The sequence below is a fragment of the Pholcus phalangioides genome, unplaced genomic scaffold (genome assembly GCF_987345545.1).
Source record: "Pholcus phalangioides strain wild (caught in Gottingen) unplaced genomic scaffold, Ppha-v1.0 ptg000043l_1, whole genome shotgun sequence".
NCBI classification, from domain to species: domain Eukaryota; kingdom Metazoa; phylum Arthropoda; class Arachnida; order Araneae; family Pholcidae; genus Pholcus; species Pholcus phalangioides.
In genome coordinates this window covers 1477242-1504515 of record NW_028301629.1, presented here as the reverse complement: position 1 = coordinate 1504515, position 27274 = coordinate 1477242, and the positions used below count along the sequence as shown (strand labels likewise).

Below are 27274 nucleotides of genomic sequence, written 5' to 3'. Positions count from 1 at the left end.
CACTAAAGTGGCTCTGTAGGGAGGACTTATCAATAGGTAGAATGTTAGTTCAGGTGCCCAATAACTATCGAAAGGTTTTTTTCCGTTTTTTTTTTGGCACACTGAATAAGATGTCATTTTATGAATATTTCATATCTTCATAAAGGGTGGTTGATGATGTAAGCATCATCCAACCCCCCCCCCCGTCATCAAAAGTCAGCAAATCGGGAACCCCCCCGCTCCCATAGATGCTGACGTAATACTCGACTCTGCAAGAAACGAGTCTTCCCTCTCTCGAACAGCGAAAGAGACGTGAAGAAAGGGCGCGCTCACGAAAACGATGTGTTGGCAGATTTATGATATTGGAGAGCACTCTTGCCGACAACGCTGCCACAAAAGATGCTTTGAGAATGTCTCCCGGAAAAAATAAATTTGAATCCAGTCAACTGAAAGAAACTGATCAGGGGCCTTTGAAGTATTACGTAATCAGATTATCAGCCATTTTTGACAACCTTCCCCCCCCCGTCAGCAAAAGTCAGCAAAACACTGACCCCCTCACCCCCCCCCCCTCCCCTGTCAGCAAAATTTCGTCAGCGCAGCTTAGAATATTTCATATTTTCAAAAAGGGGTAGTCGATGACGTAAACAACCTTCAAACCCCCTCCCCCCACTATAAGAAATACAGGGTGGGCAAAAAGTCCGTAAAAACTTTAGTCTCGCTCAGGCATTGGACTGCATTGTATAAGCATAGCTGACCGATGACTGTCCCGAGAGGTCATCAGTTGACGTCGTCATGGCTCACACAAGGCGATGTAGGAGCAGACTGGGCTCTGGGTCCCACGTTGTTCTGCTGATAATGTACTGCAAACAACCAAGGCTATTGTACATACATATTTAATATTCCATTAAATTTACCAGTCGCCCTCAGGGGTGTGCGACAGATGTGGCCACACAGGGCCCCCGCACATGAAGGAGAACCGCATACGTGGTGATATATATATAATTATCATTCCACTAATAATACAACAAACAAACGAGAATTATTCGTAACTCGAAGGAGCCCGCATTTTCTCTACGGGCTCCGCGTCTAGTAATTGTGGTCCTGGAATTGACCTAATTATGGGAGTTTACTGAAATTTTATTTTGGGCTTGAAATTAGTTCAACTTGCATTACATAATGTAATTATTATAAACCACAATTAAAGCAGTAGAGGGGATCAAATGCAACCGATTTTTCAGTTAGTTTTCAGACCCTTAATACCTTAATTTTAGTTATTTTCCCTTTTTTCCATAAATTATAAATGCCTTTTTCAGGCATTGTTAGTGCCTTTTTGCCTGAATATTTTGACCATTTATAGTGAATAAATTTCTGGGCTCTACTCAATACACAGGGAATGTGTCACCAAGTGTACCAAGCTATGGATACCATGACCTTGGTATTCAACTCGTCACGTGTGGGGTGCTTCAAAAAAAGAGGGGACCGGACAATAAGACACACAGTCTAGTTAATATTATGTTTATGTCACCGCGCCTTCTACTTCAAAAATTGTATATACCGGGCCACGGGTTTCCGAAGATTGAGGACGGCTGATCTAGAGCTTTCCGTGAAATGCTTGCTTGAATCATCCCTTCCATATCCACTCATTCACAGGAAAAACAAATATATTTACCGCATTTTCCCCGAAAATTCCATTAAACGTTTCGCGTTAAAATGAAATCCTTTTCCTCAAAAACACGGAAATCGATCACGAGACGGATTTCTTTTGGTGACCCCGTATATACAAGTACATCCACAATAATTTAGTGAGAACCTCTTCTTTTGTGGCTAGATGAGAGAACAATGTTAATGGGCAGTTCTACTTCGGGGGGCCCCCTGGGAAATTTTACGAAAAGGGGGCAATGACTTCCACCATGTGTGTGTGTGTAAATGGAACTGAACTCATTGGCCCCAACTTATTCTCCGGAGGGAAAGAAGGAAGCCCCGTGTATCATCGATCATGGAAAAAGCTTCGTGCTGCGATTAAATTGGAAGCACACACACACACATCGATTATTTTTCCCAATATGCTGGACTAGACTTTGAGGGTATTTTTTGTGGCGTAGGCTAATTCCGGCATCAGGCAGCGGAGAAACAAACAAGCGTATATTAAGTATTATTTTTGACTTGGAATCATTATATTGAGCATATTGATTAGGTCTTTTGAGCTTCTCGGCTTCCGCGTTCAATTTGAGAACTGCACGTGAGCCGACTTCTTACAGTTTGATTGGATGGACAAGAGGAGGAAGAAGTGTTTTGAATTTTCAAGTTCTGCTATTAATGAGTGGTTCCCAACCGGTGGTATGTGTACCCGGAGACAGGAGCGGATCCAGGACGATGTGGTGGGAGGGACGAATTCATTGGGAGTTTGTTTAAGAGCCCACCATTTTACCCAAATTATTCGGCCCTTGAGAACGGTTGGTCGTTCCCATCGGCCCCCGGATCTACGCCTGAGTGACGGCAGTATTCTTCAGCTGAGAATGCAGTGGAGGAAGGCATCCCATTCGGATGGGGTGAAGGTAGAAATCTTCAGCTGTGAATGGAACGAACATAGACATCTTCAGCTACGAATGGAATGAACGGCAGGCATCTTCAGCTGCGTATGAAACAGAGGTAGGCATATTCAGCTTCAAATGGAGCGAAGGCAGATATCTTCAGCTACGAATGGAATGGAGGCATGTATCTTCAGCTGCGAATAGAGCGAAGGCAGACATCTTCAGCTACGAATGGAATGGAGGCAGGAATCTTCAGCTGCGAATGAAGCCGAGGCAGATATCTTCAGCTGCGAATAGAGCCGAGGCAGACACCTTCAGCCGTGAATGAAGCGGAGGCAGGCAGATCCAGGCAATGTGATACCAATGATACCATCCATGTGTCGGAAAAGCGACTTATTGTGTAAGGGCATTGGATCGACCCGTATTTTAGTATTTGACAAATTTTATCCAAATTATTGGACTCTTGGGAGAAACGACCCCCCCCCTCCCCACCTTTCCGTTAAATCCCCGCTTTCCCCCTAGAGCAGTGTTTCCCAAAGTGGACAATAGCACCCACTGGTGGGAGACGGAAGGGCCCAAGGGAGCGATAGAAGCTACGAGTATAACATAGGATGCTATGGGTTCGCTTGAGTCGGGGGCGATGAGAGGAGAAAAAATTCTGAAGAAGGGGCGATGGAACAAAAAGTTTAGGAAACTGTGCCCTTACGAGCCAATTAACGGTACGCGAGAAATTTCTGGCAACGGACGAAAAAGTGAACTGATAATAAAGTAGAGCCACACTCGCGTATTTAGCATAATATGTAGGTTTTCTAGCAGTAACCTTACACTTGTAGAGCCTACACAAACAAGTCTTCTTTGTATTTCGCATAGGGTCCTAGACGACCATCTTAAAAATCATTTGCGGATAACGCCATTATATCACCGAATAATATTAATATTATATTGATATAAAAATATATATTGTTTTCGGTTCCATGAAATGATAATTTATTATCGATATCTTTCACACTAAAATTTTATTTTATAAATGTTTTTTTCTATTATACTTGATTTTACAATATTTGTAGTTGATTATCTACAGCACAGTTTCCCAACCTATTTTGTCCCATCGCCCCCTGCTTCAGAAATTTTTTTCTCCCTTCGCCCCCCAACGGAATACAACCCATAGGATCCTATGTTATAGTCGTAGATTTTACAGCCCCCCCCCCCCCCGGAACATTCCATCGCCTCCCAGGAGGGCGTTAACGCCCACGTTGGGAATGCGGTAGTGATGGGCGAAAAGATGCTAAAAAAAAGTTTTATATAGTAGATGACGCTAGTAACATCTCAGCTAAATGTAATTTTTTTTCAAAGATTTGTGAATGTAATTTGAATTTGAATTTAGTAATTGTAATTATAGCATCTAATAATGCCGTTGATTCCCAACGTGGGGTCCAAGTCCCACGCGTGGAGGGGGCATTATAATTTTTAATGAGGGAAATTCGATTTTTTAAGGAAACCATCATGATTTACGAAAATACATAGTCGAATCCCGTTTGAACGAATACCGTCAAATCCCGTTTGAACGAATACCGTCAAATCTCGTTTTAGCGAATAAATTTATAACGAAAATCTCGTTTTAACGAACACTTTTCTGATCCCTCAGATGAGTTTACATAGGAACAATGCAAAAACCTGGAATTCTTTTATAACGAAGTGATTTCTCCGGTCTCTTGGTGTTCGTTATAACGGGATTCGACTGTATTTCTTGAAGAAATTATTTCTCTCAGAATCAACGGAAAATTCATATTTAGTAGGAAAATACTATTGAGGAATTACTGAAAAATTCGTATTTAATGAAAATATAATTGCAGAATTAATGAACATTAATGTTTGGTAAACAAATAATTTCCGAGTTAATGAAAATCCATATTTAATGAAATAGTAGTTTCGAATTTGAGAAACTCGTATCGAATGGAAAAAATAATTCACAAATAAATGAAATGTCGTATTTAACGATGAAATAAGTCAATTATCAATGAAAAATTCATATTTTATAGGAAAACGATCTCAGAATAAGTGGAATCCTCGAGTAATGTAGGACTCCCCCCCCACCTCCCCCATTTGCCTTTGAAGCCCTCTGCCCTTCTGACAACTTAAATATGGAATATAACTGATTTTTGTGATCATTGTCACAATTAAAGAGCATATACCTTGTTTCGCTATTTCATATTGATCTCGCTTGTAATGGTACCTCGGCTATAACGTCAATGACACAGAGCTACAGCTGCCTGAAATTTTTTAACCGATTTGGACAATCTGCTTTTTTCTTCCTGCACCGTGTGTCCAAGTTGAATGTGTGTTGTCCGGCTTTGGTAAATAATTTCTCTCACCTTGGCCCACGTGACACGCTGTCTATATGTTTATATGCTTGTATATATACTCATAATAACTTGTATAACTGTTTTTCGTGGGCCCCATTCGTGGCCTGCAGGCGATGTGCGTATGTGCACCTGCCCATGTTCCCCCCATATCTTTGCATTTAATGTCATGTTTTGTACGGGGAATGGGGGAACTGTGGAAGCAGTCCTGCTGTTGGTTGGCTTGGGGCTGTCCGGCCTGCTGCGGGTGGTTTGCCGATCTGGGATGTCGGATTTTCCACCATGGCCCACGTCTCCTGAGACGAACCAGCTTATATACCCTAGGGAGACAGAGCGGGGTACCATGGTTGTGGTCTGGAGGTTAAAAAGTCTCGCCACAGAGAGCAACAGTTCTACAAAAACAGTACAAATATTCAGTCATTTCACTTCACTCACTTCACTTCTGAGATATGGCAGCACTGAAAAATCATACACAACACCAGATACGCACTCAGACTGTTAGGTACACATACTTACACTTCCGGCATAACCCACTAGGTAGTGAATTGCCCATGGCGATAGACCTGAGTTGTGCTCGGTTTGAAAGAAAGCTTATATCCCCTATAGGACAGGCATCTTTTTTCAACCCGTTGCTCGCGAGCACTACGGTGCTCTCTGAAGCATCCAGAGTCCTCGATGCTCGTGTCCGATTTCGTGCTCACGAGCACTTTATCAAATAAACACCTAGTACAAATCGTTTCATGCATGGGCATGTCAAACTTGCGGTAAGACTTGCTGTTCTTTTGATGATGGGTACAGGCGGTGCTCGCGATTAGAAAAAGGTTAAAGACCCCTGCCCTAGGGTGGACAGAGCGGCGTTCACGGTTGGTTTGAAGGCTTTCGTAACGCGTGGTCGTGGAACAATCCGGATCCAAATAAAGTTTCAAGTGTTTTTTTACCCGGTTCCAGGATTTTTATACCGCAAATCAGGAACAACTACGTAACTTATAAAGTTCTTTGTTTTGAGGGCTAATGAAAAGAAACATCCAGTCGAAGAAGTTGTAATGATCATCCTGATGCATTTCGCTACATTCGTGGTGAGTACACCATAAAGGAGAACGGTAAAGCCATTTTTTCTGATTTTGTTAAAAGAGCTTACTTTGGGTACTTTGGCATTAGGCTTGGTGACCAAGATAAAGTTTGGGCTTCACCCACAGTGTGTAAAACTTGTATATAACATCTATGACAGTGGACTAATGAAAAGAGAAGGGGTCTAAACGGGGTCAATACCAATTGCTCACTCAACCAAAATGAAAGAGGAATACGATACTATCGCTTTGGTCATCGAGAAGATAGTTTCACGAACATCAAATAGTAATTTGTGTGGACTTAAAATTTCGCCTTGGTCAGGCAGGGAATCTACGCGACATAACCTCTCTTCTTGTGACTATGGGATAACAGAGCCAAACAATACCACTGGATAGGAAAAGAGTGGACCACGAGAGAGAACATGGTTGTTGGAGAAAGAAATGTCGTTTGCGAACCCTTAGCCAGACGAGACAGAATCATCTCGCTTCCGTTGTATATAAAGCTAGGGTTAATGGGACAATTCATGAAAGCTCTTGATTACCGGACAGCCCTTGCTTTGTATACATAGGACAAAAACTGCATGTAATAAGTACATAAACACTTTAAGCTGGAATTTTTGAAGGTTCTCAAATCAGACAGCTCATAAATGATCCTCATTTCGTGGATTCCGATAAACGCGATAGTGTTGATCTGATCATTTGTTCTTGTTGTCGAAAAATTTCTTAACAATCACAAAGCTAAAAACTATGTTGAATTAGTTAGCAGCATTCTCAACAACTTTAGAGACTTTGATAGTAATATGAGCATAAAGATTCATTACTTGCACAGCCACTTGGACCGTTTTCCCGAAACCGACCGTGACCCTCCGCTCTGTCCCCATAGGGGCATAAACTGGTCACTCAGAGGGCTTGGGCCAACAGAGTACCATTTCCCCGAAAATCTAGGTGATACTAGTGAGGAACAAGGTGAAAGATTTCACCAGCACATAGGAATACCACATTAGAATAAGCAAAAGAAGACCGATACCAGGACAGATGGTATACTCATATGATGGCAGATTACTGTTAGAATATGCAAAGAGACCGTGTAAACAAAGTTCCCTCAAGAATTTCAAAGGGATTCCAAATTTAAGGAATCGAGGAAGAATAGAAAACCTGGAAAAATAGCTAGAAAAGACAGACAAGCAAATTGGGGCAATGATTTGCGGACCAGCAAAAATAAATAAATAAGTGAAGTAATCTACTACTACTAAACCACACATGCACCTCGTCCATATTCCTCTGCGGAACCTCTAACGAATTGGTACATGCGGGAATGTGTGTGTACGTGTAGTGAAGCCTGACGTAAAGTTCGTTTCTGTGTAATGCTTGTTATGTGTCGTGCTGCCATCTGCCACCAGTTTTCCTAACTGTGAGTGAAGTGTAATGATTGAATAATTTATCGTTGTAGGCGTGTCGCTCTCTGTTGCGGGGGCCTTTTTAATGGGGAGATCGGCTCGCATTTGCGCCTCGAAGTTGGGAACCACAGGAAACCAACTTCAGCCGACCACCACTGCGGTGACGGTAGGGTTCAAACGGAGAAGTAATCTGCAGGCCTTCAAAAAATTTATACGTGAAAGAAATAATTTGCGGACCAGTAAGAGATAAATAAAATTGGGGCAATTATTTTTGCGGACCAGCAAAAAATAAATAAGGAAGAGAAATAATTCAAATCAATGCCTTTCAAAAAATTAATAGATAGGAGGAATAATTAGCGGAACGTCAAAACATAAATAAATAATTTGCGGACCAGAAAAATTTAAATAAATTGGGGCAATTTTTCGCATACCGGAAACAAAATAGGAGAAATAATTTACAGACCGGCTAAAAAATAAATGAATGGGGAAAATAATTTGCAGACCGGCAAAAAAATAAATAAATGGGAAAAATAATTTGCAGACCGGCAAAAAAATAAATGGGAAAAATAATTTGCAGACCGGCAAAAAAAAAATAAATGGGAAAAATAATTTGCAGACCGGAAAAAAATAAATGAATGGGAAAAATAATTTGCAGACCGGCACAAAAATAAATGGGAAAATAATTTGCAGACCGGCAAAGAAATAAATAAATGGGAAAAATAATTTGCAGACCGGCAAAAAAATAAATAAATGGGAAAAATAATTTGCAGACCGGCAAAAAAAAATAAATGGGAAAAATAATTTGCAGACCGGAAAAAAATAAATGAATGGGAAAAATAATTTGCAGACCGGCAAAAAAATAAATGGGAAAATAATTTGCAGACCGGCAAAAAAATAAATAAATGGGAAAAATAATTTGCAGACCGGCAAAAAAATAAATAAATGGGAAAAATAATTTGCAGACCGGCAAAAAAATAAATAAATGGGAAAAATAATTTGCAGACCGGCAAAAAAATAAATAAATGGGGAAAACAATTTGCAGACCGGCAAAAAAATAAATAAATGGGAAAAATAATTTGCAGACCGGCAAAAAAATAAATAAATGGGAAAAATAATTTGCAGACCGGCAAAAAAAAGAAACAAACAGGAAAAATTGATGAGATGGAAAACAAAGAGCAGCCCACGGCAAAACAGGAATAGAAACAAATTTAGGGACAGTGTATTATACTTCTTAAATTTGAAAACTATTTAGCGAATAGATTGAGCGAAATTTTTTGCAGACCGGAAGGAAATTCCCACGGTCCGTGAACTAGCGGGAAAAGAACACTAATTTATACACAGTAATTGGTGATTTTGCTAACAACTGGTAACATTTTTGACGTGAGAACTGGTGAAGCTCCTTATTCATGATCCCGGTTCCCGATTTTTTTCGTGATAAATTATGGTCATCGTAATCGTAATGAAATTTTAACTTGTATTTGATCGTATCTAGTTATATTTCCTATGTTTAACCACTTTGCGATCAAGGGCATAATATTGAATCCATACGCGAGTGGAATAAATTCTCTCACAAGTTCTCTCTGTTTTCTTTCCTGTCTCTTTATCATCGCGAAGCTTTGTCGTAACCCTATGAAAGAAAGTTATTCTCTTTACCTCCGTTCATTTCTATATTTTATTAGTGCCCCCCCCCCCACCCACAGATATGGTGCATCCAAGTAGTATGACATCATTCTCCGCTATCCATAGGAAGGACTTTCAACAGCTGACTGATGCGAAGATGAATTCTGGAAATAATGAAAATTCAACTGCCCTTGCGGGGAATTGAACCCACATACTCTGACTTGCCGGTGAGTGTCTTAGACCATTAGACTGCATAGGCAATGAATATCAATCTTTCCTTAGAGCTCGTAAGTGCTGAACGGGACCGTACGGGGATGGTCAGACCCAATTCAGTCCAGAGCTAGCAATTGCTGACACTGCAGTCAGATGGCGACTTATCCAAGCGCGCGCGCGCGCGCGCGTGTGTGTGTGTGTGGGGGGGGGGGGGGTATGGCGTCACTCTTTCCGCTATTCATAATACGAAGGCTTTTCCACAGCTGGCTGATGCGGAAATGAATTCAGGAAAAAATAGATTCAGCTGCCCTACATATGATGTATCCTTCAACTATATACACATAAGAACGAAAGAAAGCAGTTAGGGGGAGGGGGTGGGGGCGGGGGGTAAGGATGAAAAGAGAAATCTACACTGTGTATCTACTCTGTTATCTACTGTATAATACTGTTTTCCTTTCATTTGTTTTTCTTTTCCTTTTCTTCTACTTTGTTTCTTTCTATTTTTTCTAGCGTGCGGTTAGGTTAGGCCCCTTTCACACAGAGCGGATGCGGATCCGCATACCCTTTCACACGAGCACTGAAGATGCGGGTGTTTCGCCCGCATCTTTAGTTTGAAATTCGTGCATAAAAACTATTTTTTCTCAATTTTTGTAATTATTTTTCTCCTTCACCCCTGATTCAGTGCCCATAGGCAGCCTAGAGGCATTCTTCGGGGGTTTAATCTTGAGCCCCACAGAATATGGGTATAAAGATGCCTCCATTCCGATCCTCACAAGTAGTCGATGGGAGAAAATGTCTTAAAATATTTTCGAAAGATTTTGAAAAAAAATCTGTCTTTTCGGAAAAATATGAAAGAAAAACTCCAAAAACATCCAATGTTCGAAAAATCAAATCCAAAAACATCCGAAACATTCGATGTTCCAAAAAAAAGAAAAAAAAAATTCAGGAGATATCAAAGAATTTGCAAGTAGTAAAAAAGGGAAGGGGTAGAGACTTTCAAAATGCCTGTGCTTAGAAATATTCACATCACAATTGTGTCTTAGGCCGGGATTACACTATAAAAGTTCGTTTATAAAACTTGAAAAATGCAACCAATCAGTTAAGTTCGCTTGAATGTCACAGATGTGTTTATCGTTACATTTTTCAAGTTTTATAAAATAACTTTCATAAACCTTTTAGAGTGAAATCCCATCCTTAGATTAGTCATTTCTGAAATATAAAATTTCATTTTTTCAGTTTATAGACTGAATATCGAGTAAAATAAACTTGTAGGTATCGGGGAACCACCAAAAATATTCAAGTGCTAGGGTCTTCAAACGACTTAATCCGGCCCTGAGTGAACACCGTACGTGGATAACGTTGTTTAATAAAAGTATTTTTTTTAAAGTTTGAAAAAATTAAAAGATTAAAAATTTAAAAAAATAATAAAAATTAAAAAAAATATATATATATTTAAAATAATATTTAAAATAATATTTCAAATATTTATAATTTTTTAAATAATTTTAAAAATTTAAAAAGAAAAAAATTAAAATTTTTAAATTAAATTTAAAAGTTATTAAAGTATTTAGTCAATTAAATATTCGTAATGAACAGAACGGCTTATAATTTTGGTCCCGTCAGTGGCCATTGTTGACAGGTTTTATTATATAAAATTGTGAAATATGGACAAAAGGCAGTTAAAGTTGCTATATCGCAATCTCAGAAGGAAACGGAGGGATAGACGTATGTGGGTACATTATATTTGATGAACAGAGACCCTCATATGGTGTTTTTAAGGGTATTTATGGCAAATAATTAAAAAAAATCCGTGCAAAATCACCTTCAAAAAGTAGCCAAAGATGCGGACGAATTCGCTCCGCATCGTCTGAATAGCTCCGAATAAACCTATTGTCAAAACTTCTATGTGCGGATGCGGAGCCCGCACTTAGGTTTTGACACATGCGGACGACGTCCGGACCCGCATGAACATTTCCTAGGTGCGGAGATATTTCGGCTCGTGTGAAAGACTCAGTATCTTCCAATTGTTAAAACTTCTTCCGGACCCGCATCCGCTCCGTGAGAAAGGCCTCTTAGGACAAGGCTACCATATTTATCGCCTATTCATCGAATAGAAATCCCCCCGAACTTCTCGCTAAAACCTTGTAGTAGAAGGGTCTTGACAACGCCGACCTCAGTTACAGTGACGAAATTTAATGGAATATTCAACGTCGTTCTAACCGAGTTTGACTGTACTCCCATAAGTCCAACAGGTGTTCACAGGAGCATACCATATCAAGCATACTACGTCTCAGTGGTTCCACTTATCGATCGAATCAACAGGTTCCGTGCTTCTCGTATATGACCGAAGTATGGAAAATATGTTGTCAAAAACAACATGACGAGGAGGATCCGTTTCACATTATGTTATCCACTGTCATACGGTTCGATATACACTCCTAAAAGAAACGCTATTAATAATAATAATAACTTTATCTGTTATCATTTTCCACGTTTTAAAGAGTTTTAAGCATTCGAGTCACGATTAGAGATGAAATAAAGCACGGAAACATATGAAAGCGTTATTATTTACTCACAACAAGGTTGCTATGTGCAACCTTCCTCAGCACATTCGTGAGTGCGTGTTGAGTGTGTTATGATTCTCCACTCCTTGACGAATCAATGTTGTTATACGGGGCATTCGGATCACGTCTTGAACGACCTTTTTCTCGGATAGATACGTTTTCTTCTGGGACGACTTGAAGGAACGACCAATGTTTTTTTAATGCTCTGGGCTCCACCCTAGTTTAAAAAAACTCGCAATGACGATGACCAGTTGAAAAAAGATGACCACTGGGGGTTAAAAATACAAAAGCTACATTAATTAAATGCGTATTAAGCGGATCTATTCAAATGAATTCCTTTTTCTGTAAATAATTACGACTGTAGTCTCGAGACCACAACTCAACTGAGAAATTTTATTGAGGGTATCCATCAAATAATAGCGGACATTAATTTAGAGGTTGCTATGGTTACTGATATTGAAAAATTTACGATGAAATGTTATAGCTTTGATTCCTAAATGGTAGGTCGTTAGATCGGTTGAGGGTGCAGCGAGATATTTGGAGCACATGAGAAGTATGGAGTTATATTGAATGTGCAGGGTGATTATAATTAAGAACTTGTAAGGTAAAACTACCGTATCCCCCTCCCCGCATTAGCTCGCACGTCGAGGTACAGAGCGGGGGACCAGCATGCCAGGAATACCCGTATTTTCCAGCATGACGGAAAATTCAAGTCACAAAATGTGGGAAAAATTCTTAAATATTTTCATTTTCAAAATCCATTGAATTCGACAGATACGGGAAAACTTGCTGAGTGAATAGATATCGATGTTTCAGGAAAGTAAAATTCATCTCTGCCCTGAAGGGAGACACGAACCCTGGTCTCCCGTTTGCCGGACGAGTGCTCTACCACGTGAGGGCAGAGATGAATTTTCCTTTTTTTTCCTGAAACATCGATATCTCCTCACTCATCCAGTTTTCCCGTATCTGTGGTATCAGCAAGGGAGAGTGACGTTTTTCGTCATTCATTGAATTGGCTGAATGCTGCTGTGATTCCACAGTATGCATTCAGCCAATCTGTTTAATAGAACGCCTAAAATTCCTGGAACGGGCCAGACCCCAACATTCGGAAAGCTGGTGTCCCTCGACTTACACAGCATGCCGGCTAATATAAGGGAACACGGTACTTATGTATGTCGCTATACTATATCACGGTGTGTGATTATGTGTGTCAAACAAAAGCACACATGTGTGACATTCTATACTTTATAATGTACCGTAAACACGGGTTACTTTTGGCCCCACTTTTGTTTAATCTTATGCTAGAAAATAACAAACAATGAATACTGAGCTTCAAGGTAAGGGGCCGTTCAAGTATTACGTCATCATAGATGCGCGGGGGGGGGGGGGTTCGGATTTGCTGACTTTTGATGACAAGGGGGAAGGGGCTTGGATATAATGCTTACGTCATCAACCACCCTTTATGAAAATATGAAATATTTTTAATGGCATCTTACTCAGTGCGCCAAAAACGAGAAAAACCTTTCGATAGTTTGCGAGCACTTGTAGTAACATCTCCCCCCCCCCCATTGATAAGTGCCCTACAGAGCCACTTTAGTGATCTCTAAATGTTTCGCGGATCCAAGTGCTCTGGAAATGTGTCCGGGCCGCTTAAGTGCTCTGGAACTGTGCCACGGATCATTTAAATAATCTGAGAATGTGCCGCGGGTAACTTGAGTGATGTAGAACCACACTGGGGGCCCACTTAAGTGCTCTAAAACTACGTCACATGTCACTCAAGGGATGTCTAAATGTGTCAACGGATCGCTTAAGTGTTTTGGAACTGTGTCCCCGGTCATTTAAGTGATCTGAAAATGTGCCACGGGCCACCTAAATATTCTGGAATTGTACCACGGGACACTTAAACAATCTGTAAATATGCCGCTTAATTCATTTTTACAAAATTAGGGTTGAGGAGGGCAGACCGCATCAGATAAACCCCCCCCCCAGGGCCATATTTGGTGCGCGGGCCAAGGGCCTTTATGCGATTTATCATTATATTGATTAGAGGATGGGTCGCAATGAATTTATTGAAGATAAATTTTAAGCTCATAGCCTTCAAATAACATTGAAATTAACAGACGAAATTTCGCTGACAAGGGGGTAGGGGGTCACAGTTTTGCAGACTTTTGCTGACAAGGGGGAGGGAGGGAGAGGGGTCAAAAATGACTAAAAATTCGCTTACGTAATACTTGAACGGCCCCTAATTTTTAGATTGTTAAAACCTTTCTCTGAAATAGCAAATCCACTTTGTATAATATTTAGATATATATATATATATTTTTTTTTGGCCAAAGTACCCTATAAGTTAGGGTAGCTCTGCCCCACATCAAATATCCGTGTATTAAAACACTGTAAATAATACTTGAACCAATCGAACCCCCCTGGGTTTTGAAGAAAAATTACTCTCACACGTACAAAAAATATTCTCTATTAATTCTTAGTTTACACTGGTACTTCTTTGTAAAATGAATAAAGCAAAAAGACTAAACTACATCAGTCTTATTGGAAGACTTACATGCGTACGGTACGTAAGTACCTCTTCCTATTAGTCTTTTAAGAGTTCAAAAACAACTTTCAGTCCTTGGCTATACAATACGTACAGAAAAAAAAACCTTCTTTTCAATAGTTGTGGAGGCTTGCCCCCCCCCCCCCACTTTGTACGATATTAGAACATTTGTAGAAAAGGGTGCCTTTTTTGCTGTTGGCCACTACTAAGCCTTTTTTGTGGGCTTCATATAATTCCCAATAGGGTCAGTTTCTGCTGCACTCATATTCTTTCCTCTTTCAAAAACAAGCACTACAATATTTCCTTCTTTTTCTTTCAGAAAACATCCAGAAAATTCAATTCTTCAGTACATTCAATGCTGTTTTTCGAATTCGAATATCTCAGTGAAAACATTCACTTAGATATTCCAAGGCTTAAAAACGTGGATTTTTTTTTTTTTTTTTTTGTTGGCAACAAGAGAGTAAGGGCAACACCATTCTCGTTGAGTTTTTGGGCACAGGGTGTCCGTATGAAAAGTTAATTTTTTTTTAATTTAATAACTATACAACCCCTCGAAACATGAGTGGCATATCTGAGGGCTAAAACGTCATTTGAATACTTTACTTCTAATTGGAAGTATGCCTCTAGGATTAACGGTTCGCCAGTGAAATGTCATTCGCTCTATTAACCATGCACTCTCTGTATATTCATTTATTAATAATTTAATGCGTTAATTTTTTTTATAGAGTATTATCAATCATTTGTTTTCATCGAAATCAGGAATTATTTTTTATCTAACTTCTACATATGTATTAGATTCAGTGCCGTCCTAACGCATGGGGCCCACCCGGGCACGGCCGGGGGGGGCCTCAGGAAAAGAGGAGCATCACAAAACGAGAATTAGTTGAAATTTTGGAGAATTTGCCTGGTATGGCCTCAGAAAAATCACTTGGCCCAGGAGCCCAAGACGGCCCTAATTAGATTGTGAAATCGAATATTTTCCATTAGCTTCCAGTATCATCAATTAAAAATTTTCCATCACTTTTATTAATTCCGTCAATGTTCCGTTCCTTAGTTTTGAATTCTAATCAATTTTGAACTATAATTGTGGTTTGTTTTTTTTGCGTTTAAAGTTTAATTAAGTTTGAATGTATACATAAATTTTCAATTTTCATCATTTCGAATTTTCTCATCAACTGTGAATTTCCATTAATTGTGCGTTTTAATACGTTTGAGTTTTCATTAATTTCTCATTTCGATCAATTCGGAAATTAAATTTTGGTCATTTCTGTGAAATTTTATTTTCTTTTAATTTTCAATAATTTTTTTCCATTTTTGATCCGTCCTAAATTTTTATCAGTTTCTATCAATTACTGTCAGTTCTGGATGTTTATCGCTTTTGATTAATTCACATTTTTAATTAATTTTGATCAATTCACATTTTTAATTAATTTTGATCAATTCACATTTTTAATTAATTTTGATCAATTCACATTTTTAATTAATTTTGATCAATTCACATTTTTAATTAATTTTGATCAATTCCGAATTTTTATTAATTTTGCGATTAATTCTGATTTGTTTTTATAATCTGCGTTGTTAGCAACATAAAAAAGGTTTATGCCGTTTCAAAATCTTGAAAAGTATCGTTATAGGGAGATTTATCGCAGTGGAATATATCACCGATGTGGCGGTCGAGTGGTCAGTGACGGACCCGCATAGCGAGGATCCGAGTTCAAACACCACCGTCGCCGCAGTGGTAGTCGGCTGAAGATGGTTTTCTGCGGTTCCCGAATGCGAGCCGATCTCCCCGTTAGAAAGGCTCGCTGCCGAGAGCAACAGGCCCCTACAACGTTACAATTATTCATTTACTTCACTCACCATGAGTTGAGGAAAAAACTCAGTTTAAAAAAAAATTTGATTGCAGATAGCGGCACACATATAACAAGCATTACACAGAAACAAACTTCACGGTAGGTTCACTATACGTACACACATACATTCCAACGTGTACCAATTCGTTAGAAGTTCCGGAGAGGAATACGGACTTGGTGCATGTCTAGTTTAGTAGCACCAAGTTTAGTAACTGTATCGAGAGAGAAATTTAACATAAGACTATAGGCAAATTCAAACAAGATTTGAGAATATAACGTTGTAAGGCGGGGGTTCTATCGTTATATCGAGTATCGTTGCAGTGAGGTTTCACTATAACATCAATATCTACAGTATATATAAAGAAATTTATATGATCATATATATATTTTTTTTTCTTCTTTTTTGTGTGTGTACTACCACTTCTCAAAGTTTTCTTCATATTTTCTGAATCACCCTGTATATATTCTTTGCAATCTAATTATACAGGTGCATAATCTAGTTCAGTGTTACCTAATCTATCTAAAAACTGGATTATTTATATTCCATGCAAAAAAATCCAAATAAGAGCTTTTGCAAAAAAATAATTATTTCAGAAAAAAAAGTAATAAGTGAATCGAAATTTTTATATTTTTAAATTAAAAAATTAAATATATGATTTTCCGTTATTTCTAGTCATAGGCATATAAATAGAATGAGCAAATTGATAAAAAAAAACTGACATTTTCTATGCAGAAAAAAATTTAAAACCCGTCAAGCAAGTGCATTTAGATCTCAAAACGATTCGTAAAAGTTATTTTTCAGCCACATTTGACTGCTAACGACTAATTTAGTCTTCAAGGCATGACGAAGAAATCATTTAAATAACATAAATACGTATAAATATTACCTTAAAACAAATTCACAGACAAAAAAAAACATATATATGTATTATATTTTACTTAAAAATTCAAAAAATATACATATTTACTGTCGTACAAATGTGATATTACTTTAGAAATAGAACACAAAATACTATGAAAATAGCTTTTATTGTTCATCTTTGGAAGCACAGGCCGATAACAGATGGTGCTGACAACTAAAAATGAAAAATTCCAATTAAAAAAATATATTTCGGAATCTAATGTTTCTCTGGTTACGTATTGGAACGCCACGAGCTTCGGCGCACACTTTGAGAACCTCTGGTATAGCGGTGTTTCGTGATGATCATCGTCAGGCTGGTGACAAATAGTGTCGCGTATCGAGTGTTTTCAAGAGTATGCTTTTTTTTTTTTTTAAACCAGTGGGAATCAATTGGGCAGCACAAATTGTAACACATACACAACACGGCTGAACAAGTATATATTGCTCGGCATGCCCGGGGCATGTATTTCTTTCGACAGCATACGCGACGCGTGCACGTAAAATACCAAATAATTGAAACACTTTTCGTGTTTTGATTATCTGCGGCGATGTAAGATCAGCCGTTTCACTACAATGGTATGGGTGCGTAACAACGCGAAATGGGACTTTTTATGGCATATACAGGGTGGGCAAAAAGTCCATAAAAACTTTAAAAATTCATGAAAACCGGAAAAATAACCGAAATGAAAAACGGTTTGCCGGGTTAGCACTGGAGACGATATTCCCACTCTAGGAAAGACTGCACTAGATGAAAGAGATATGGGCCATGGGATAGATAAGGGGACAGGCTCACGGGAACATTTACCCCCCCCCCCTCCCCCACTCGCAATAATGATAGTGCCCCTCTTCCCCAGACTTCCAAGTCTATCTCCGCCTATGGTATGGGCTGTTATTATAGCGGTATTTGGGATCCCGATAGAACCAATTATGATTCTAATCTTTCACACTTCTGTTCTGATTTGCCAGTGTTTTTCTGTTTTCGTAATTTTTGCACTTGGGGGGCGCTGACGAAAACGAACATTCAACTGAGTTTGCACAAACGCTATGGGGCTTCATGCAACAGTAATAATGCTTTCTAAACATACAGGGTGATTCAGAAAAGATGGGAAAAACTTTGAGTGGTGGTAGTACACGCAAAAACAAACAAAAAAATATATTTAAAAAATTAAAAAATATATATTTTTTAAATATATATGTATGAGTAATATTTTGTATATATATTTTTTTGATTATATATATATATATATATATTTTTTTTTTACTACCACTTCCTAAAGTTTTACCCCATCTTTTCTGAATCGCCCTGTATATTCCTTGCAATCTACATCAGTTACCTAATCTACCTAAAAACTAGATTATTTATATCCCATGCAAAATAATTCAAATAAGAGCTTTTGTGAATAAAATAATGATTTCAAAAAAAAAAAGCACACAATAAGTGAATCAAAATTTTTAAATTTAAAAATTTAAATATATGAATGAGCAAATAAAAAAAAAGCTGACATTTTTTATGCAGAAAAAAAATTCAGAACCCATCAGGCAAGTGGTTAAAATGTTGCATTTAGATCAAAACGATTCTTACACGTTAGTTCTCAGCCAGAATTGACTGCAAACGACTTTTTTTAGGAACGACAATAAAATGCTACGACCGAAAACCGTAATTATTGAAACGGGGTTCCAATGGATAGTTATAATCCATCAAACCCCCTTCATCATGACTCTGCCAATTCCTGTGCAGTAGCGCGCTTTGCAATTATAAAGTCCCGATAATCTTCAAAACCCGATTAGAAAGATGTTGCCCCGTCTTTCTTGATGCCAACAAAAAACGATCATTTTCTGCACATGAGGCCTAATTAGACCGAGACCTACAATTTATTGCCGATTCCTAACGGCAGGCTTGTTTTTCACACTCATCGAGAGGTTGGTGCGCTAACCCCTCGATGGGGGACTCCCTGCGGTAGCGATTTTTTCTGCGGTCATGTGTGTGTGTTCTCTATACAGATTTACAATTTCAGATGGATTGTCGCTAAATTTTGCGTATATACTAAACGGGACCCGACTTGAACGGACAGGTTACTTTAAAAGTTCATCAGAGCAGGGCAAATGCCCGAAATGGGCGAAAAAAATGTCTGGCAACAATGGTTTTTTGGGCCTCAACAACCACTTTCAGAACGTTTACTTTGGTTACCGTGGTTCCCTAGCAATGCGCTTTAGTGATGTATATATGCCTTTACAATGGTTTGTCACTCTTTTGATCCTGTCAGTATATGTATTATACAGTCGAATCCCGTTTTAACGAATACCGATATAGCGAAAATCTCGTTTTAACGAACACTTTTCTAATTCCCCATATAAGCTTATATAGGAATAATGCATAAACCTGGAATTCCTTTGTAACGAAATTTCATTATAGCGAAGTGATTTTTCCGGTGTCTTCCGTTATAACGGGATTCGACTGTAGTTTATATGCCTTCATAATGGTTTGTTACTTTCTCCATTTGCCCAGTAATGAATCTTTTTGAATAAACGTTATAATCATCATCAGCATCAATTAACGACATTATTAATCAATGTTTTCTTTCAATTCCTTTCTTTCAATTTCCTTCTATTAATTTCTTTCCTTCAATTCTTTTCTTTGAGGGACAGACAAGGGATTATCCCCATAGAAATCAGTGTTAAAATTGCCGATTTTACTGTAGAAATGCGGATATTTAGTAGATTTTTCCGCCACATCAATAATTTTAAAGATTGAATTGAATTCTCGGTTTTTGAAAGATTGAGTTCGCGTTAGAGATACGAAGCCCAGGAAATTAAATATGAAGAGGTGTGTGAAGGCTTCAACCATGTTTCGCAGACGAGGGCAACATCAATTTCCATGTCGTAGGTTGTCCAAACTCTCGAAAATCACTTCTCAGACTTGTGGCATTCCATGCCATAATACGCAGCGGTTTGCTGCTGGCAAGTCTTGGCGTGCTAATTGTTGGAGTGTGAGATTATAGTTATCAAAAATTGCAGTATGAATTCAATTTTGTCCCTGGATAGACCCAGTTCCCTCAAGAACGGTTCTAAGAGGTTCAAGAATTGTTCAATATTTTGAGCAGGGGAATGAGTTGCTGCTGTTGGATCGACTAAAACTTTATTTTGTGAGTTGTCATTATTTGGTAAGTCTCTGTCTATATTCTCTTCTATACTTTCGACTATGATGTAGGTTTTATCACATTTGTTGTCATTATTGTTCCGGAAAAGTGAAGGCCGTAGAAGGGAGAAGTTTGTTGAAGACACACCCTTATCCTGATTCGTCACTTCCAACTCCAGTTCAAGTTTGTCCTGTACAGCCTGATGGGTCATGAAATCTTCTAAGACTTCTTTATATCTCATTCCTGTTTTGCTGGATTTGACGTTCTGCCTCTAAAAATTTGTTCTGCAGCTCCGCTGATAATTCTTCCATGGAAAGCTGTGGCTTGCCTTTCCCCAAAATGTGTAATCCTTTCCTCGTTATTTCCACAGGGGGTTCTTGGTCTTGAGTCGGCTGCTTGTCAATGTTGTTAGCCCCTATGTTCCAAGGGTTTAGTCGAGGTCTTGACGGTAGCCCACTTGTGGACGAAGGACTGAAGATGTGAAGTGGTTGACCTATTTCAGACTTGTTAGAACTTTTCTCCAAGGAGGGAAAGTCCATTAAGCTGGGAGGTAGCTTGGGGAAAGAAAGTTCTTGCCCCGTCACTTCTACTCGAAGATCTCTGCGGACAGCCTGTGAAAGTTCCAGTGTGTGGACCACCACACATAATACTTTTCATTTTATATTGATTCCCTTTTGAGGGGCAATTTCTGGTGCTGTGTCCAAGGGCAAAGTTTGGTGAATTAAAACAGAAGTATGATGAATGTCCAAACAATAAACAGTTTTTACACTGTAGAGGGAATTTATTACCTCTCTAACGGTCTATTTCAATTGGTACGTCTTGAATATTACCTAAGTTGGCAATTTCTTTGCTGCTGATAGGTACTTCTATCAAGAACAGTGGTAGAATACATCCAGAGGAATAATTTCTCATATTGGAGATTTTTTTTTTTATCTCAAAACCCTTGTTGATCAAGTCTGATCTAATGTCCTTAAAGCTGGTGTTGACTTGAAGACCTCTGATGACGAATTTTAGAGATCTCTCACTGTCTCGTTGGTAGGTGTGGGCATTCCAGATTCTTTTCATTCAGGTACTTGTAGCCGTTCTATGATGTTTTTCAGGCACGAGGTTAAATATTGCATGTACACGTGTCAGGAAGAGATCGAGATGATCCTACCTTGACCTCTAATACCACATAACAAGACTTATATGGAAGAAAGAAATATATCAAAATTTAAACAAGAAAATAATAGTTGAAACTTTACAGCAAACTTACGATAACCATTAAAAAGTTACACCAGTGTGCAACTTTAAAATATAATTTCTTGTATTATACTACATTTTGTTCATTTTGAAGCTTTACATCAGTTTCAAATGGACAACTAATTTAACTTCAAGAATAATAAGGCATAGTTTTTTTTTTATTTGATAGATGGCAGCAGAGATCCGATGCTTATATCTGGTGAATAGATTTTTATGTATTTATTTATTCATATATGCGGCGCCATAGCCGAAAATAACACTTGAAAGTCTCGGGGTGGCAGTTGGTTTGGGCTCACGATGATGACGATGTCAATTCATGTATGCATGAATATACACATTAGATCAGACTTCGAACCAACTAGCAACGGCAACTGTAAACATTCTGAAAGTTAGGGGAAGAGATATTTTTAATGCATTTATAAAAAAAGTTCAAATTTCATTCACAGGTAGCACTGTAAATTGAAAACCTGGACATAGCACATTGAAAAATGCAATACAATCAGTGCATACAGTCAAATCTCGTTATAACAAACTCCAAGAGACCGGAGAAATCACTTTGTTGCAACGAAATTTCGTTATAAAGGAATTCCAGGTTTTTGTATTGTTCCTATGTAAACTTATCTGAGGGAATTGGAAAAGTGTTCGTTAAAACGAGATTTTTTCGCTATAACGGTATTCATTAAAACGGAATTTGACCGTATTTGATGTTTACGACACTTTGCTATACATGAAACTATAACATTTAAGTATGAGCGCCTTTTTTTGCTCTGGCTTATATCTTAACGGTTGAAAGGGAAATATGGTACGTTGAAATATGGTAATTTTATGGTAACGCAAATAGAGTCCTAAACTAATTAATTAATTATACACTGCTTGATTTGCATTTTATATGTTATTTCAACTTTTTCGTCTTACAGTGCCACCTGTGAGAGAAATTTCAACTTTTCCTTTAATTGGTAAAAAAAAAAAAACCTCTACGCCATCATTTTTTATTGCGAGCAGTCCCTTTTCTGTCAATTTGGCTGATTTGTGATTCATTTTCAAAACGTGTCAAGGACTTCTCGACCCACCCAATATTTTCCATCGGTTTCAGTGAATCCACATGAACTTATTCCACCTAAAAAGCTCATATACTTATATGTCATATTATATGTCATAAATATCATGCACATTATAATTATGAATTCGTGATTTTAATGAAGGTAAAGTGAAACTACATCGATGAAAACAGCGGTGAAAAAAACGGGACGTTCGACAAATGAAAGATATGGGACAATGGTCGTTAGAAAAGGAATGAACGGTCATCTTAACTCAGTTTATTAGGTGGCAAGAAAATAGTTTTGCAAACGATTTTTTTTTTAAGCATTTGATCCTAAAAGGCATTCTAAAACGTCATTCCGCCGCATTTTCGTGCTAACGTATATTTCTGTATATACCTCTGGTTGGCGCGTTCTCGAACAATCCCAAACATAGCCCAAGCCGCTTAATGTGATCACATCGGGGTTTCTAATAACAATAAAGGGATGATATGTAGGTCCGAAAAAGTCCCGTTTGCAAATATGGTGACCATAAATCTCGTTCCATCGAACGGGACGTATGGATCAAACGAGAGTATCATGGGTATTGGTAAAACGCGGCCTCTGTTTTTCATTTCCATATTACTGTGATAGCAAAATCCAATCTTCCTATTTTTTCATTCTATTCTAAAAAACTGGATATTTTTTATACTTTCAACTCCAATATGTATTACCTTCATAGTAATGTTTATGTGCATACCAAATGGTATAAAAGAAGGAAATTTTCGTAATGTAAATAATATATGTGAGTAATTCAAATGTGAATGCCCAGCACTGTCAACGGAGGCTCTGTTTGATTATCCTCGTCGCAGTGCAGGCTCTGTGTGTATATATTGCATATTCTGTAAAAGGAAAGGGAAACAGGACTATGGACGGAGGCTTTGTTTCTTCGTTTCCCGTCACAGTGGAGAGGCGCTGTGCATATATATATATATATATATATATATATATATATATATATATATATATATATATATATATATATATATATATATATATATATATATTGTGTATATTTAGACCATTCTCAAATCTCTCCCACTTCAACATGTGCCAGCTTCTTCTTGTTTCTTGCCCACAAGTCTTTCCCACACTTTTGAAATCCCAGGCTGTGGTCTGCGGCTTTTATGTGCCGCTGAGTGCACGTGCAATTTTTCTACCTAGTCATTGGGTTCAGCTATTCATTTCAGTCAAATGGCTTGTACGTTGCATCGAGTTGATGGCTGTTTTCATGGGGAGAACGACGTGAGTGATTCGGTACTTGCAAGCACGGGGCAAGGGCAGCCCCCACTATAAATCTTTGCCAACTTTCCCGACACAAATCTGCCACATTTGAAGTTCCCGTCACAGTCGAGGAGCTGTATATATATTTTTGTATACATTGTGTATGTAGGCCATTCTCAAATCTCTCCCACTTCAACATGTGCCAGCTTTTTCTTGTTTCTTGCCCACAAGTCTTTTCCATATTTCTTTCGAAATCCCAAGCTGCGGTCTCCGGCCCTTATGTGCCACTGGGCACATGTGGAATTTTTTCCCCCCAGTCATTGGGTTCAGCTATATTTTTTAGTCAAATGGCTTGTATGTTGCATTGAGTTGATGGCTGCCTTCATGGGGAGAACGACGCGAGAGATTCGAAACTTGCTAGCACGGAGCAAGGGGAGCCACCACTATAAATCTGCCACATTTGAAGTAACGGAAATAAGGTGCTTTGCATCAGTCCGGGGTTGTGAGCGATTCTATATCTATCTATCTATACTGTCTGCTAAAATCCTACATTTTTGTCATTTTGCCATTGTAAGGCGTTAGTATGGTACTATACAATGTATATTACGAAATACGATTTATTGTTTTTAATCTACAACACAGATCCTTGCGAAATTCTCTCGAAAAAAAGAAATTTCAATCCAGTTAAAAATGAAAGGAACTGATCAAGAACTTTAGTTAGAGCTTTTTTTTTTTTTGCCTTCCATATAAGAATGCAAAAGCAGCTCCACACGTGCATGAATAACAGCGATGACTACAGACTGATCACAACATTAAGTAAGGAAATGTTTTTCAACAAAGGAGGAGGAGAGAACACCTTCTAGCCTCTTATATAGTCTTGCAACCTGGTAATGATAACTTACAGGAGAACAAAAAGTTTGGTTTAACCGGAGCTTTTCGGAATACGCAAAAAAAAAAAAAAACTTCCGATGAGAAAAATTGATAACATTATACGAGATTCCGATGACTACGAGTACTAACGAATTTTTTCTCATGTCATGGTATTGGTCTGTTGTTCGCAATAGTGATCTAATAACAATACCTAAATGATAACATAATCCCTAATTTTGATAAGCGGCATCGACTGTGTATAGACCATTATAACTGCTATGTACGGATAAATGCCATTTCCAGCCCAACTTTGGACCGTCCACCGACTTACGTTTGTAGTTTAGCTAACATTTACACAACATATTTTTTAAAAAAAATTGAATAAATGAAAATATTATTTTCAAAAATGAACATATTAAGAAATTTCGATATTAAATTATGTTTTTAACAATTTTAAAATAATGTATTTCCAACTTGTGTAAAATATTATATTATGCAACTAAATTAAAAATTACTTGGTAGTCTAAAAACAGGTTGGTATCCATCTTTGAAAGCACAGGTTGAATACAGATGGCGCTAACATCTATAAAAGTTTAATGATAATTTTGTAATCAAATTCACTCCTCAAATAACGTCAAATCTTTTTCAAAGAGAAAAAAAACCGAATCAATTTCTATCTTTTCATGTATAGAAGTCATGTCAAGTCAATGCATTGTAAGCATCTATCACATCATGTTATTGGTTTTCCTGTGTAGGTGTAAATTTGATTGGGTGTGATCAACTGTGCGAGAGCTATTTTGACCTGATCATCGTCAGGCTGGTGACAAATTGTGATGCGTGTCAAGTGATTTGTCAAGTGTCGTAACCAACACGAGGCCGGTCGTCCACTGGAGAAGCTACTTCTAGCAATAAACAAGTCGCACAGGCACACAAGCCTGTATTCGCGACTAATCCCATTGCATAGAAAGTAGGAGAACATGGTCCACTAGAAATGATCTTGGGCGAGTGACCGACAAATCCGAACTAAATGGGATTTTACGCGCCGTGGCTAAACGGCGCGGCTGCAGTTTTTTCGGTCGATTACTTCTTTTTTTGCACCACTTGCTCCGATTTTTTTCTCCTTTGGTCTCTCTCTCTCTCTCTCACTCTCCCGCATAAACTCGGGGGCCACTCTTACCAGACGCGGGGTGCCCCGTGCGAAAATAACTGTGGGACCAGAGGTGTCTTGAAATAAAATAATATTTTTGGGTCGCTTAGTCTTGGTTTTTTTCTTGTATGAGAGAAAGGAATCGCGGAAATTCGGAAAAAATGAAATTCATGAAAATTCAGAATAAAAATGCAAGAAATAATTCCAGTTCCATGAAAATTCGGAATATATAGCAGAAATAATTTCAGAATTGATGAAAATTCAGAATGTATAGCAGAAATAATTTTAGAATTGATGAAAATTCAGAATGTATAGCAGAAATAATTCCAGAATTGATGAAAATTCAGAATGTATAGCAGAAATAATTTTAGAATTGATGAAAATTCAGAATGTACAGCAGAAATAATTTCAGAATTGATGAAAATTCAGAATGTACAGCAGAAATAATTTCAGAATTGATGAAAATTCAGAATGTATAGCAGAAATAATTTCAGAATTGATGAAAAGTCACAAAATTCCAGAATTGATGAAAATTCACAAAATTCCAGAATTGAAGTTCATAATAAATGAAAAAAAAACAAGTTCAGAGAATTGCAGAGTTTAAACAAAAAACAATTGCAGAGTTAATGGAATTTCACAAATTTTCATTATGTTAATTGATTTTCGTTGAATTCCATTGTGCGCATTAGGATTTTTATATACAGTATTTCGTGCATTTGCGCCTCATTCGCTAAAGACTTCTTAAATATTCCAGAACTGATGAAAATTCTAAATAAATGTAAGAAGTAGAGCCGTGGAGGGAGGATATCGATTAAAATTTTTAACTGGTTAATCAAAAGTATTTAATCGATTAATCAACCGAGTAATTGAATCATTTCTAAATTTTCATTAATTTCGATAATTCTGAGTTCTCATTAAATCTGAATATTTTCATAAATCTTAATTTCGATAATTTCCTTTTTCTCATTCTTGATCATCTCGCAATTTTTATTAATTTTGATCAATTCTAAATTTTTATTAATTTTGATCAATTCTAAATTTTTATTCATTTCCAATTTCCATTAATTTCCAATTTCCATTAATTTCTAATTCAATTCTGAATTTTTATTCAATTTTTTGATCAACTCTAAAATTTAATAATAATTCGAATTTAATTATTATAAAAATAATAATAAATTAATCAAATAAAAAATAATTATTCGCGAGAAATAATTTGTTAGTTGATTGACAAATTATCAGTTATTCGTGGATGCGAGCAGTGCCGTCTTAACGCATGGGTCAACTCGGGCACGGCCCGGGGCAATACTTAGCAGGCCCGAAACTATATGCTTCGTCACCCGGGGTAAGTTCGCATTTTGACGCCCTCTTGTAATGTTGAAGGAGAGGTTTCAGAATGAAATTTGCGCCCCCTCGGGTCTAGCGCACCCCAGTTCCCCCCCCCCCTTAGTTGCGGCTCTGCTTCCTAGACGTAGCATCTAGGAGGTATTTCCCAAGGGCCTCACAAAAATGAGAACTAATTGAAATTTTCGAGAATTTTCCAGGTAG

At 37.9% G+C, this 27274-nt stretch overlaps 1 protein-coding gene across 1 annotated transcript in view; it reads left to right on the top strand.

Moving 5' to 3' along the window:
- Window positions 1-27274, top strand: part of LOC149063776 (uncharacterized) — a 90995-nt gene that overhangs the window by 19547 nt on the left and 44174 nt on the right. The gene's annotated exons all lie outside the window — the stretch shown is intronic.